This window comes from Malania oleifera, chromosome 4 (genome assembly GCF_029873635.1).
Source record: "Malania oleifera isolate guangnan ecotype guangnan chromosome 4, ASM2987363v1, whole genome shotgun sequence".
NCBI lineage: Eukaryota > Viridiplantae > Streptophyta > Magnoliopsida > Santalales > Ximeniaceae > Malania > Malania oleifera.
Genome location: NC_080420.1, coordinates 120,925,877 through 120,939,937, shown reverse-complemented (window position 1 = coordinate 120,939,937; position 14,061 = coordinate 120,925,877).

Sequence of the window (14,061 nt, the reverse complement as noted above, 5' to 3'; positions counted from 1 at the left end):
TAGTATTTAATAGATAAGAAAATTATAAGGGAAAATAAATTTCTTCCTTATTTTTCTTTCTTTTTATTTTTCAAGTAAAACGAATCCTAAAAGCAGTATATTTCATTTAATCGTGTTTGAAAAAGATACAAACCTCTTTAAAAAATTGTCTGAAATATTTAATTTTCAAAATAATTATATTACTGCATCATCTTCCTTAATCTACTATCAAATTAAGAGGAAAACACATAATTGTCCTAAAATTAAGTGTTCAAGGTGGTTCATGAAAATTTTGAAATCTTAAGGATATGTTTGGATCAAGGATTTTGTTTTGGAAAAAAGAAAGAAAGAGAAAGTAAAAAAGAAAATAATTTTTCATCATATTTTCTCTATATATCACATGCTATTGAAAATTAATTTTTTTTCTAATATAAATAAAAATTAAGAAAATTTAAAAACTAATTATGTGTGAAACTAAATTTTTGTTAATTTATTTTTTATGTATTTCATTTTGTTTCTCACTTTCTTTGATAATCAAAGACCAAAAACAAATTCCTTCGTATTTTACTTTTTTCCTTCTCTAACATTTTTCAAATTCCTAAAAAAAAAAACCCTAAGAAAAGTTTGCATTTTTTTTGCTTATCCTTTTTGATAGACTTTTGAAGAGAGATTTGGTATTTTGTTTTTCTACTTGATCTCAAAAAGTCAATGTCTTTTATTCAATATCTAAAGCGCCTTCACCTTTACAAAGTTAATAACCATTCAAATATTTTTTTTTTTTTTCTACGAAACTCTTCTCCTCTTTAATGTTATCACGTGGGTTTTTGATGTCACAAACTTGTTGTGACGCCTTGACCCTTAATACGGCCCTAGAGTGCTACTATACATACATATCTTGTACAAATCCTACTGTCATACATATCTACCCTCCCTAAACGGGGACATATGGGCATTTCATAATGATCTATACTCACATATATTGCGGAAACATAAACATTCATATGGGTTCTATTAGACATACCAGAGTATCTAACTATTCCTTACATATATTCAACCGTACGTAAAACATAAACTATATTACATTCTCAAAACCAACCAGGCTAACAACCCAGTACTCATACAAAAACTTATGCTAACTAATAGGACCCTACACTCCACAGCCTCTCTAGATGACTAAGACCAATTTCCTGTAACTCCTGAAAGAAATGTTGTAAGATTGGGGTGAGACACTTCTTAGTAAGGAGGAAAATATCACATCAGTGTATGATTGTACAGTTATATTCTTGTTTGAAAACAGTTACATAGATTAAACATTCTCAATACTGTAATGTATATATATAGTATATATATAACTCCCTAATAATATAAAACCTAGCACCGTTACAAGTGAGAGTTCTCGAGGTTAGGGTAAGGTACAGGCTCATACATTGTACGATCCCTCTGTTCGATACTCAGACCTGTGACTTTGCCCAATAAAGCGTTTAAATCATGTATATGCATATTTAGAACACCGTCCAGCTCGAAACTATCATAACTATGTTAGTAACTCCCTATGGCAAGGGTTGTGCGCTAAGAAAACACTGGTCGAGCCCTGTACATATGGGCATCATCAAGCATCATATCATACTGCAGTCTAACTTGGCCATCACCACCCTGGTCCCTTTTGACCAGTGACCCTTCTTACCAAGCCTACTACTAGGTACCCACACTGAACAATAACTACGTGTGATTGCACTGTACCTTTATTTTGGCAACGGTACCGAGCCTATGTAATATAAGCTTTTTAAAGGCTTCATATACTATTAAGACAAGTTGTGGCCCCAATATCATATATACAATTTACATTAAAACATAATACCTGTGCTATTCCTGTATTTTCACAATCTCATTCAAGCATACTTTCATTCATACTGTGGTGGAAACTGTCTCATAACCTCTCGGTTTTACCCTTTTCTCATACTTGACACGATATCTAACTGACACCTGTTTTCTACATTTTCTGATAATCACTTGGGACTTTAGTCCCCATAATTCATATACATACATCACATCAGTATAGATTCAATTCATATCGTATGTCACACTTATTTGATTAAATATACATTTCATATAAGTTGGTTTGTAAAATATCATTTATGCTACTATTTAAGAGTTTCAAGCATCTCCTACTTTAGTTTTAATGCAAATAAAGTAGTATAAGAAATTTGGAGATCATATACCAAAAACCTCATTTTTGTCAAAACCGTAAAATCGTGAAAATGGTAAGAAACGACATTTATACCCGGTAAAACTTTGCAAATAAGCAGTCAATAAGTACATATGAACATAAACTACATATCATGTGGTTTCTTTTTCTAAAAATATTGATGTAAACAAATCCCCTTACCTTTATCCCGAAAACTGAAACACGAGCTTGTTGATCCAAAACTATGACATGGAAACCTCAAAACCTAAAAATCGAAGAACTATACTTTAATATAATCCTATTTACTACAAATCTACCGAATCAAAAATGAATTCATATCCTTACCTCGATTTTAGGGATAATCCTGAAAATCTTCAAAACGACGATCTGATCCACTATAACTGTAGAATTTCCACTTCTAATCAGCGTAGGAACTTCCGATCGTCGAAACAAACGATGAAGGATCATAGAAAGAGAGAGAGAGAGAGAGAGAGCTTTTGGGTTTTCTTAACCCTTAAGCAACCAAAAATGATATTTATAGTCTTTGACCGAGTCAAATTCGTCGACGAGCTAGCCACTCAATTCGTCGACGAAGCTACCCCATCTAGATATTTTCTTTGGTTCGCTTTGTATTTCTTTGTTGACGACGCTCTAAATTTCGGCGATGAAGAACTGAAGGGATTTCGTCGACGAACATACTGCCTTCGTCAACAAACCCTGCTATAATTCCCTTTTTACCCTTTTCTTGTTTATTTTCCTTATTTACGGGTTCGGGTATCTAAAATCTCCCCTCCTTATAAAAATTTTGTCCTCGAAATTTATTAACCAATTCTAAGCATAATCTTATCTTTTAACTTAATTCTACTGAAAAGTCGGCAGCCACCCACATAGCAGTTCAGGTCCAAGTTTATTACATGCCCTCTTATATGGCGGAGGAATACTGTGGTTACAACATAATACTTCGGAAGATCACAATATACATACAAACTCCCCTGAAGACATACATACTTTATTAAACACAGATACATTTACTTACATATTCTTCTGCTTACCTATATAACTCTAACTATCTCTGAATAAGTGAGGGTACTTCTAGCGTATCTCATACTCTAACTCCCATGAAGTTTCCTCCACTGCATGGTTACGCCATAATACCTTCACTAGCGGTATCTCTTTAGTCCGTAACTGCTGAACTTTCGGATCTAATACTTGTATTGGTACCTCCTCATATGATAAAGCATCACTGATCTTTAAAGGTTCGTAACTCAACACGTGCGATGGATCTAACATGTACTTTCTCAGCACTGACACATGGAACACGTCATGGACTCTAGATAATGTCGGGGGTAAAGCCACTCAATAAGCAACCGAACCTATCCTTTCTAGGATCTCGAAAGGGCCAATATACCGAGGACTTAGACTTCGGTGGTGGTTGGATGCAGTTTCTGCCACTAGTAAAGTTTTCTTATAACAATAACTTTCAGGCTAGTATCGGGATGGCACCGTTCGAAGCTTTGTATAGTTGGAGGTGTCAGTCTCCTCTATATTGGGATGAGGTTGGTGAACGTCAGGTTTTAGGACCTGAACTGGTGCAGCAGGCGTCTGAGAAGGTGGATTTGATCCGGGATAAGATTAAATCAGCTCAGAGTCAGCAGATGAGTTACGCGAATGTTCACTGTCGTGAGTTGGAATTCGAGGTGGGGGGTATGATATTCCTAAGAATCGCTTCGATGAAAGGGGTGATGAGATTCGGGAAGAAGGGCAAGTTGAGCCCGAGGTATATTGGACCCTTCGAGGTTCTTGAGTGAGTGAGTTCGGTAGCCTACAAGATTGCACTACCCCCGGTGCTCTCGAGAATCCATGATGTGTTCCACGAATCTATGTTGAGGAGGTACGCGTCGGATCCGTCGTATGTTATTAATTACGAGAACTTAGAAATTGGGGATGTTTTAGCATATGAGGAGGTACCCATTCAGGTTCTGGACCGTAAAGTTCAAAAGTTACGTACCAAGGATATACCGTTAGTGGAGGTATTGTGGCGGAATCATGAGGTTGAGGAAGCTTCTTGGGAATTGGAAGCGGAGATACGCCGAAAGTATCCACAGTTGTTTTGAGAGGTAGTTTGGATAGTAGAGTTCATTGAGTACGTGTGAATAATGTTGCTGTTGTATTGTGATAGGTGGTTGGTCTCTGGGAGTGTGTGTTATTGTGAACTCCAAAGACGGTATGTGTATGTAACCACGATATTCCTCTGCCATAAGCGAGGGTATGTATGTATTGTGACGGGGTTGCGTTGTAAGTGGCCGCCGGCTCTTCTTAGAGTCGGGTATGTATATTCAATTGTGTGGATGAGTTTTTAAATGAGAGATTACAAATTTTGAGGATGAAATTTTTGTAAGGAAGGTAGAATGTAAGAACCCGACTCATGAGATATGGAATAAATAAATAAGAAAAGGGTAAAACAGTAATTTGAGCAGGCTTCGTTGAAAAAGCCAGAATTTCGTCGACAAAGGCCCTTCTATTGCTCGGCGACAAAATACAAAGGTTCGTCGATGAGAAGAAGTCGAGAGATTTTGGGAAATTCGGAAATCTCAGGCTCGTCAACGAGGCCACTGCAATGGCGATGAATTTCCTTCGCTAGCTCGTCGACGAAGACGCCGCCTCGTTGGCAAGGTTGGGCGAGTCAAAGGTGCTATACATATCATTTTGGGTTGCTTAAAAGCTAAGACATCCAAATTTCTCTCTCTCTCTCTCTAGAACTCGAAGCTCCACTCTCTCTTTCTTCTCCATTTGTTGTTAGAATCGACGATCCGAAGTTATTGCAAGGATCAGGTAAGGAATCTCTATGTATTTTGTAGAACGGATCTTCGTTTTGAGGTCTTCGGGTTTTGACCCAAAAATCGAGGTAAGGCTCAGTTTTCATTTCTGTTTTAGTAAATCAGTAGAGAGTAAGATTGTAAGTGATTTTTGTATTGTGATTTATAGGATTTGGGAACTCAGTTCATTGTTTAGGAGCCATAGAGTTCGGGTTTGGATTTTTGGGGAAAGGTAAGGGGATTCTATTTATATTGGTTATTTTTTAAATCGAATTTGGTAGAACTGTGCTTCACGATCCTCTGTGTGTGTTTTGGCTACTTATTTGGGGAAATCTAACGGATAAAAATTACAGGATTTTCATGTTACAGTTTTGGGAAAAATGGGGCATTGTGTTGCATCTCTAATTTCATTGGAAAATCGTGGATATATTGTTGAATATATTGTGTTATGGAGATGGTCATGCTTTGACTTGTTTTAAACTGTATTTTGAAAATCATGATTTTGTGATTACCAAATGAGTGGAATTAACTGTTATATGAATATGCATTGAGTTGTGATTTGCTAAAATGAGATATAAGAACGTGTGTTCCAAATTGTTCTAGGTTGTGAAAGAGTGTCCGACTTTATATCCGAAGGTATGAAATATCACCTGCCAGTGGCAAGAGTGTCCGGCTCTATATCCGAGGGCATGAAATATCGCCTCTTACTGGCGGATCACCAAAGAGTGTGGATCCACTAGATGTACCAGTACGATGCCATGGGAGCTCGGGGCTACGCCATGTGCCGGGGACGCCATGTAATGCGGGTCGGCTTTGTGCCAAAGGGTGTGATGACATCGGCTTGCTTGATCATATGTGTGTGTGTGTTGAGAACTATATTGGAACTGTTTTTTGGAAATACTGAAACTGAATTGTGTATGTTTTATGTCATGATAACACTCATACGCCACACACTGATATAACCTGATTCTGTCTTACTGAGATGTGTCTCACCCCTATCGTACGTACATGTTTTTAGGTCCCTCGAGTAACTGGAACTAACATCCTAGTGTTGAGAGTGTGGTGGTCGATTTAGTGCGTAAAGCACTTGTGTGAGTACTTGGACTGTGACAAGGTTGTCGTTTTGGGTATTGCTAGCACCCTGGGTTATGTTTTGTAATATGGAGTTTAGACTCTATCTGTATAGACTCTAGTATTGTTGGAACTTGTGTATTCCCAAGAGGGAGGGTGAATTGGAATTTTAAAATTTATTCCTAAGTTAGGCTAATCTAACAGCAGTATATTCGCAACCTAGGGTCTGTCTATACAGTTCCAAATGCGCAAATAAATTTAACGTTTGGAAATTAAATCATGCGCGACATTCACAATATAGCATACATGTGCAATAAATAAATTACGAAAAAAATAACATGCACTCATGATATGTTATCAGGGTTTGACCAACTATGCCTACATCCCCGCCTCTAGCTCGCAAGTCCGAGGATTCCACTAATGCTCACTTAACGGGTGGAGCGGATCGGTTACAACCAGGTCAATTCAAGGGGCTGACCTCAACCAACACATCTTACTAAGATGATGCACCTAACTTTCCTAACCATTTCTAAGCCAATCCAGAACTATTTACCAGGGGTAGTCTCCCTCTTTAGGCCCGTGCCTGGAATACTACAAATTTAAAATACAATTTTGTGTACAAGGAAATGCTTCTTACATAAGCTGATATGTATCGATATAATCAACGCACTACCAAATGATAAGATATGATAAGCTCAATGTAGTCTTAGTGTCTACTCTCAAAGATTTATGCAAATATTGCAATCAGTACGTGAGAGTGTAAGTGACAGGATCTTTGTGTCAAAATAATATTCTCAATCACAGTGCACTAGTAAAGATCACAAGTATACTCCAAATATCTCAACAGAAGTTTTTATCAAGGTAAACCACAAGAGATATTCAACAATGGTTTGTAAAGATAGTTATTTGATCTTCGTATTAAAATGATGATCTCAATTAAGGGTATAACAACAAAGATCTTTAGACACTCAAGCAAATATCTCAAAATATATATTTATCAAATATAAGCACAATAGATATTTTGAAAATGATTTGTAAAATATTTTAGCAATCAAAATCCAAAGTGAACTCTTTGAGTATTGCAATGACAATGCAAAACTCAAAAGCTCAATGAAGTATTCTTAGGGAAGACTTATTAACGAAGTCTCCTAGGTAAACTTCAAGTTTAGCTCTCTAATAAAATAATCTCAATCAACAAGAACAAGAGAGAGCTTAAGCCTAATGAAAAGAACACTCAATCACACTTACAAAGTGATTTGATCAATAAAATCTGATAAGAATGAGTGTTGGAGGCTAAAAAATGAGTATAATAGATTTTCGAATTTCAAAAGATTTTTCCTAATTAAGATTGCTAATCTGATGCTAATTATTCCAAATGAGGGAGTATATATAGACTTTCCCAAAAATATAACCATTCGGGACACATATGAAATTATTATAAATATTTTAATATATTTTAATATAATTAATCCCGTTTAAATATTTTAACCATGATAAAAATAATAGGGCAAATCGAGAGCACCAGTCGACCGAAGGAAGTTCAGTTGACCGAGTTTGTGCAAGTTCGGTCGACTAGGTAAGAAATGAACTAGAAGTTCGGTCGACTGAACATGGAGGTTCTAGGGTGATTTTCCTTTTTAGTGCAGTTTAGTCGACCGGGAGGATTTGAACTACGTAGTTCGGTCGACCGAAGCATTGAGTTCTCACACATGGGAACTCGGTCGACCAGGTAGTTGGTTTACAATTTGAGCTCGGTCAACCGGCTGGTCAAAGTGTTGACTTATAGGGAGTTCGGTCGACCAAGAGGAATATACTGGCCATGGCTCAGTCGATTGGGATGTGGTCAAACTGTTGACCCGATCCCGCTTCGGTCGACCGTGTGGTTTTTGTACCTTCAAGTACGGTCAACCGAACATGCATATTTAGTACATTTCGGTCCTTTTTACTTATGTGATCACCCAATCCATTTAATCATACATGTGTGAGTGTTCTAGGGTCATCCTAGGTATTTTTCGTTTAAGCTTACCTATCATACCATGCAAGTGATGCGTAGGATTATTACAAGTCAGACCCTATTTACTATTGCAGGCCCATAATGAGTAAAGCATTTAAATACAACATTAATAGGGTCTTTAGGTGTCTTCCACTTCAACTCCTTGTGCCATCATATTGATATGCCAATTGTATACCTGCACATATCCTCAAACACCCATCAAATACAACAAGTATTTGTCATTATAAAAACCGGGCATGACCTATAAGGTCAACAAGTATGGTACTATGTATGCATGGAATGAACTTTTTCTCTGCATATATGTCATGTATGTGAATGTGTATAGGGTGTACGGGAACCCCACGGGGTCAGACCCTCATTCATTATAATATCATGTGTGTTTTGTATGGTACAAGGACAGGCTAGGTTACTACATCACACCCTGGGTCCCATTGCCGGGTTCGAGGTGTGACGGAACTGGTCAATGGAGCATCCCAACTCAGTAAAGGGACGATCCTGACCCTTATTCGTCTGGACAACCTCAGCCATAAGCTATTGAGCAAAGTCCCGTAGCATACTAGTAGAGTCATTGCCAGTCTCATGGCCAGCACCCTCACTACTACTGCCCCCAACATTGGTAGATATATCCTTGGACTCCATCCTGAAAAGCAATTGAGAAACATCGATTAGAAGCTTAACAACCTACTTATCAGCTACTAACACGAGACTACGAAACTCATTTTTCATAAGAACCTTCCTAGTACTGACGTACTCCGATGACTCACATTCTCATCCTAACTCGAGTTCCGCCTTTCCACTTAGAAACCAAAACTGCCAATAGATTGCCATGATTTTCTGAACCCTTCGAATGATCTAGAAAAACACAAAAGTCTGTCAATGGATTTCTGTCCCTAGGTATACTAAGCTAAACTCGAAAATCATACTCACATCCTAAACTCTGGTATAGTCCAATCTATAGAACCTAACAACCTAAGCTCTGAGCATATCCATAACCAGGCAGTGCAATTCACATTACACTTCTGACTGGCTATGACTCTTATACCAAACTGTAACGCCCCGACCCTTAATACGGCCCTAGGGTGCTACTATACATACATATCTTGTGCAAATCCTGATGTCATACATATCTACCCGCCCTAAATAGGGACATATGGGTATTTCATAATGATCTGTACTCACATATATTGCGGAAAACATAAACATTCATATGGGTTCTATTAGACATACTAGAGTATCTAACTATTCCTTACATATATTCAATCGTACGTAAAACATAAACTATATTACATTGCCAAAACCAACCAGGCTAACAACCCAGTACTTATACAAAAACTTATGCTAACTAACAGGACTCTACGCTCCATAGCCTCTCTAGATGACTAGGACCGATTTCCTATAACTTATAAAAGAAAGGTTGTAAGATTGGGGTGAGACACTTCTCAGTAAGGAGGAAGATATTACATCAGTGTGTGACTGTACAATTAAATTCTTGTTTGAAAACAATTACATAGATTGAACATTCTCAATATTGTAATGTATATATATATATATATATAGTACATATATAATTCCCTGATAATATAAAACCCAGCACCATTACAAGTGAAAGTTCCCAAGGTTAGGGTAAGGTACAGGTCCATACACTGTACGATCCCTTCGCCTGCTACTAAGACTTGTGACATTGCCCAGTAAAGCGTTTAAATCATGTATATGCATATTTAGAACACCGTCTAACTCGAAACTATCAGAACTATGCCAGTAACTCCCCATGGCAAGGGTTGTGCGCTAAGAAAAAACTAATCGTGTCATGCCCCGAACCTGGAAATGGGACCCAGGGGTGAAAATGTAAATCAACCAATTCCTGTATCATACAAAACCTCCAAGATACAGAGCAATGATGAGGGTCCGACCCCGTGGGGTTTCCAGGCACCCTATACACATCCAAACATAACGGAGTACACGCAGCGGAATAAGGTCTTACTATATACATATGCAGTACCATACCAGAGTCTATACAAGAGCAGAAACAAGGCTCTACCAGATATGTACAAACGGGTGCCCAAATACATCTCAAAATGGCAACCCACCAAAATACAGTCCAAGCACTTACCCAAGCGCTAATCGCTTTACACCGGCCACTACGCTCCCTACACTAGGACACTAGTTCCGGTTACTCGAAGGACCTATTAAAATGTACATACAGTAGGGGTGAGACACCTCTTAGTAAGGAAGAACACAAGTTATATCGGTGTGTGGTATTTGAGTGTTATCATGATGCAACATACACGTAGTTAAATGCAGTCTACTACTAATTTTACACAGTACATACACGCACACATACACATGATCAGCAATCCCGGTGTTGTCACACCCTTCGGCCTGAAGTCGGCTCGCGACATATGGTGTTGGCCCATAGCCAACCCGCGTAACACGGCGTCACCGACACATGGCTAGTCCCCGACTTCCTTGGCATCGTACTGGCGCTAACTGGTGGACCCACACCCTTCGGCCTGATCTACCGGAATAGGCTCACGCCCTCGGATATAGAGCCAAACCTCTACCAATCTATGGCCAGCGATTTCATACGCCCTCGGATATAGAGTCGGACACTCTCAGTACCTAGAACAATTTCGGAACCGCATTCCTACTAGTATTTCCAACATATCACACACACAAGTATGCTCATATAATCAAACAAACCACACCCATTTGGTAATCTAAAATCATGATTTTCCAACATATACAATCTAAAACAAGTCAAGGTACGACCATCCCTATAACACAGTATAAATCAACATATACGCTCGGTTTTTAACAAAACTAGGGATGCAGCCCGTTGCCCCCTTTTTCACAAAACTATAATCATGAAAAACCCATAGTTTTCCCTGTTAGATCCCCCCAAATAAGTAGCCAAAACATACATAGGACCGTGAACCACAGTTTCACCAAGTTCGATTTAAAAAATAACCGATATAAACACAATTCCCTTTACCTTTTTCCCAAATAGCAAATCCCGAACTCTAAAGCTCCTAAACAGCGAATCGAGTTCCAAAACTTACAAATCACTGTACAGAATATACTCACAATACTATTCCCTACAAACCTGCCAAATTAGAATTGAAAACCGAGCCTTACCTCGATTTTACGCTAAAACCCGAAAATCTCCGAAATAGGATTCCGATCCGTAGAACTTGTAGAGAATCCTTCCACGATCCTCATGGTAACTTTATATTTATGATTCTCGCGATGAACGATGAAGAAATCTAGAGAGATAGAGAGTAGGGAGAGTTCTAGAGAGAGAGAGAGAGATATTTGAGTTTTCTTAGTTGAGAAGTAAAGAGAATTGATATTTATAGCCCTTTGACTCAGGCGTCCTCGTCAACGAAATGGTGTCCTCGTTGACGAGGTCATATAGAAAACTCGTCGACAAGACGATGGATTCGTCGATGAATCCTGATATCACCGTTTTCCTGAAACCCCTCAGTTTCTCCTCGTCGATGAGCCTCTAAACTTCGTCGACAAGAGATACAAGGCCTTCGTCGACGAACTATGGCTTCGTCGACGAAGCCTGTTCAAATTCCAATTCTACCCCTCTCTTAATTATTTAAACCCATTTATCACGGTTCGGGTTCTTACAAATCGAGCCGTGTATGTACAGGCATCATCAGACATCATATCATATTGCAGTCCAACTTGGCCATCACCACCCTGATCCCTTTTGACCAGTGACCCTTCTTACCAAGCCTACTACTAGGTACTCACACTGAACAATAACTACGTGTGGTTGCACTGTACCTCTATTTTGGCAACGGTACCAAGCCTACATAATATAAGCTTTTTAAGGCTTTATATACTATTGAGACAAGCTGCGGTTCCAATATCATATATACAATTTACATTAAAACATAATACTTGTGCAATTCGAGTATTTTCACAATCTCATTCATGCATACTTTCATTCATACTGTGGTAGAAACTGGCTCGTAACCTCTCGATTTTACCCTTTTCTCATACTTGGCACGGTATCTAACCGGCACCTATTTTCTGCATTTTCTAATAATCACTTGGGACTTTAGTCCCCATAATTCATATACATACATCTCACATCAGTATAGATTCAATTCATATCATATGTCACACTTATTTGATACATTTCATATAAACTGGTTCGTAAAATATCATTTATGTTGCTATTTAAGAGTTTCAAGCATCTCCTACTTTAGTTTTAATGCAAATAAAGTAGTATAAGAAATTTGGAGATCATATGCCAAAAACCTCATTTTTGCCAAAACTGTAAAATTGTGAAAACTGTAAGAATCGACACTTATACCCTGTAAAACTTTGCAAATAAGCAGTCAATAAGTACATATGAACATAAGCTACATATCTTGTGGTTTCTTTTTTTTTTAAAATACTGATGTAAACAAATCCCCTTACCTTTATCTCGAAAACTAAGACACGAGCTTGTTGATCCAAAACTACGACACGAAAACCTCAAAGCCTAAAAATCGAAGAACAATACTTCCATATAATCCTATTTACTACAGATCTATCGAATTGAACACGAATTCAGATCCTTACCTCGATTTTAGGGACAATCTCAAAAAATCTTCAAAACGACGATCTGATCTGCTATAACTGTAGAATTTACTCTTCTAATTCACGCAGGAACCTCCGATCGTCGAAATGGACGATGAATGACGAAGGATCGTAGAGAGAGAGAGAGAGAGCTCGTTGGTTCTAAAGAGAGAGAGAGAGAGAGAGAGCTTTTGGATTTTCCTAACTCTTAAACAATCAAAAATGATATTTATAGAGCCTTTGACCGAGTCAAATTCGTCAACGAGGCAGCGCCTTTGTCGATGAGCCGGCCACTTAGTTCGTGGATCAAGCTATTCCTTCGATGACGAACCCCATCCGAATTTTTTCTTTGGTTTGCTTGGTATTTCTTCATCGACGACGCTCTAAATTTTGACGACGAATAACTGAAGGGACTTCGTTGACGAACGTACTGCCTTCGTCGATGAACCCTGCTGTAATTTCCTTTTTACCCTTTTCTTGTTTATTTTCCTTATTTACGGGTTCGGGTCTCTACACTTGTGATCCCATGTAATTTTTGGGCAAAATATGTTACTAAGGTCTACCTTATTTTTAAAAATATTTTAAATATCTTAACATTAATTTAAACATACTTGTCACGCCCCGAACCCGGCAATGAGACCGAGGGTGTGATATAGTAACCTAACCCGTCCCTGTATCATACAAAACACAAATGATACTATAATGAATGAGGGTCCGACCCCGTGGGGTTCCCGTACACCCTATACACATTCATATACATGACATATACACAGCGGAAAAGTTCATTCTATACATACATAGTATCATACCAGAGTCTATACAAATAGAGTCTAAACTCCAAAATACAAAACATAACCCAGGGTGCTAGCAATACCCAAAACAACAATCCTGTTACAGTCAAAGTACTTACACTAGTACTCTACGCAATAAACTGACCACCACGCTCCCAACACAAGGACACTAGTTCTGGTTACTTGAAGGACCTGAAAACATATATGTACGATATGGGTGAGACACCTCTCAGTAAGGAAGAATCAAGTTATATTAGTGTGTGACACATGAGTGTTATCATGACATATAATAATATACACAGTTCAGTTCCAGTATTTCCACAAAACAGTTCCCAATACATACATGACCAAGTAACCTGGTGTCGTCACACCCTTCGGCACAAAGCCGGCCTGCATTACACGACGTCCTCGACATATGGTGTGATGACCTGCTTAATTTTCACATTTAAAAAAAAATTGATATCACAAATCCTAACTCAGCAGATCATAATACACCTGGACCCATGGGTATCAGGGATAAATCAAAACACAACACGGAAGCCTAAAGCAGCAGGAAACATATAATCACAATATTGTAAATACAAAACATCCATCACATTACTACAAATACCAGAGTCACTATAACAC